The sequence below is a fragment of the Montipora foliosa genome, chromosome 2 (assembly GCF_036669935.1).
Source record: "Montipora foliosa isolate CH-2021 chromosome 2, ASM3666993v2, whole genome shotgun sequence".
Lineage (NCBI taxonomy): Eukaryota > Metazoa > Cnidaria > Anthozoa > Scleractinia > Acroporidae > Montipora > Montipora foliosa.
Window position 1 is genome coordinate 65,860,288 of NC_090870.1, and position 2,500 is coordinate 65,862,787.

The window sequence follows — 2,500 nt, forward strand, 5'->3', positions numbered from 1 at the left end:
TATATCTTCAGTAAACAGGAAGTTACGGGCGAGTCTAGTTAATTTAAATATGATTCAAGGCTTTTAAGTGAAGCAGATGTCCGGTAATTTGACACTGCAGAAAACTTGGTTCCTCCTACATGAGCCTAAATTTAACGTTTTAATTAATCGGGTGGCGGGGTAGAGAAGAGGGTTGCAATCAGTGTCATTATGTCAAACATGGCAGGGCATTGGGTTAGGTATTAGTCATCATGTCAATTTTTTCCCTTTTTTTCAGAGAAAAGAGACTTATTTTAAGTCTAATCGTGAAATTAAGTAGGTTGTGCGATTTGTCGCACCTGTTACCCTGTCATATTCAGAAGACAAGGGGAAGGGGGGGGGGGGGGGGGGTGGGAGGTGTAACGAGCATGCACGACATGCGAGTATACGCGAGGATATGTGTTTTTGTTCATGGTGATTTGAATGTGAACTGAAATGTGAAATGTGAATTTCCTGTTAGCTTGTCTTTGCGTCAGTACAGAGTTCAAACACTCCAATTCGGTTCATTCTGAATCTGTGGATACGCCTTCTGTGTATCATCTCGATAACGTGACCAGTTATGTTTGCAGAATGGAGAACATTCGCGGTGTCAGCAGCGACCTTTGTTTACTGATTCTGACACTATCCAAACCGATGACTTGAAGGATCAGCTTTGTTTTAGGTCAGTAGAGCCGTCAGTCTTAAAAATGCGAGTGACATGTGTTGAGCTATTTTCCCAGCTGAGTATGCTGCGAAATACTTCTTTTAATGTGGCGGAGAACAATGATTTTTGTCGATTCAGGAGGATATTGAACCCTGCATTGAACGGTGGAAATTCTAGAGTTTACTACGTTTCAAATTTCACGCCGACAAAAAAGGAGAATTAGATTGCAATCCCTATGCAATTTTGAAGGGGGAAAAAATGGACTTTTTAACGACTGCCATCGCGAAATCCCAGAAGGTATAAAGCTTCCTTTTAAAAATACGCTTGAATTTTTATTAAAATATTTGTCTCAAATGTTATGCCTCTTAATTGTTAAAAACGTGTTACGAATGAAACAACCTTTCTATTTTATTTTATTTTCCCTGTTTCAATGTTACCTTAGCGGCGGTTATTCCTGTAATACTGATATCGATCTGTTTTCTGTTTGATTACAAAAAAAAAAAACATTACTCAGTCTAACTCGGTCAAATTTTTCAACTGAGGCGATCATGTAAACTCAGTTCCAGGGTTGGCAGAACTGCAGAAAACAAAAGTTTTATGACATCGGACCCTATTTTACTTGATGCCAACTCTGGCCAAGCCCCCATGATACAACAGCTGCATACAAACACTCAAGATACAAAGGCATTAGTCTGTTTCCTCAAGGCCTAATGCAATGTGTTTAGGGGGCCTCTCTTCAGATATATAGAAGGAATGCAAGTTACTCGCCATGCTTAACTGACTTAAGTATACATAGTTTTTAATGCGAAGGGCATCTCAAACTGTATTTTTGGTAGGAAAAAAATTGGTTGTTTGTTGAAAGGAATTTCTTCATAGATTTCCGTATTTCAAACCCATCGCTCGCGAGGCGGACAAAACGTTGACAAATTAGCTCAGGGGAGGACGTAAAACAGCATGAGCGTCAGCCATGCAAACGTATTGATTGGTTTCATTATCGATGATGCTAGTTGTAATTAACTCATTTCGTGGAGTCAAAGCCACCTTGTCATATAATTAAATAAAATTAAAAAGCGTCCAAATGTCATATCGTGGGGACCAACTAATTCCAAAGTGGACTTTATTTGAGCACGCATAAAAAGTTTCCGCCTCTCAAAGTCGCGACTAAACAAGTCTACCGCACAAATGCAAATAGCCTTTGATTAATATTTATCATATCGAATTTTCCTGTAGCTTTTGGTTCTTAGGTTTAAATCGAGGTTGCATGCATCTGTGATCATAGCAAATTTTCCTCTTCGCCTATATTCAGAAACTAGTCGCCAACTATCTGTTAGCCATTAACAATTTTTGTTGTTCCGCTCTGGCATGGTCTACTCTACATAAATGCTCCCAATGTAACTAAACAAGTGAAGATTTCTTGGTTTACCGACTGAAACAGAACTCGACGGGCGATAAGGATGCAATATTTGAGCCTGGAATAAAGAAGACCTAGCATAGTTTGTGTTAGTGGTATTTTTCTTAATTTACAGGAAAACGATACCTTTCTTTTTAATATTCACAGCACACCAAGTTACGACATTGTTATCTTTGTCACGTTTGTATTACTTGCGATCCTTGTATACACCTTTTTAAATTAGAGCCTTTCTCATAAGAATACCCAAGGTGAGATGGACCAAAATTTTATCATACCCAGGCTAACAGTCAGTTAAGAATGTCTTTGTTTGAGTTATTTTGCCGGTTCTGTGAGAAAAAGGCAACGGAAATGTATTACTGAACACCGTTGGCGAACTAGACAATAACTCAAATACGTAAGGACGTTCATTAACATTAGCACAGGTGTCG

General features: G+C 38.8%; 1 long non-coding RNA gene across 1 annotated transcript in view; it reads right to left on the minus strand.

Moving 5' to 3' along the window:
- The window catches only part of LOC137991083 (uncharacterized), a 740-nt gene extending 719 nt beyond the window's left edge, over positions 1 to 21 (minus strand). The window contains exon 1 of the long non-coding RNA XR_011121613.1: positions 1 to 21. This exon is cut by the window's left edge and continues 118 nt beyond it. This is a non-coding gene — a long non-coding RNA (uncharacterized lncRNA).
- Between the last annotated feature and the right edge of the window lie 2,479 nt (positions 22 to 2,500).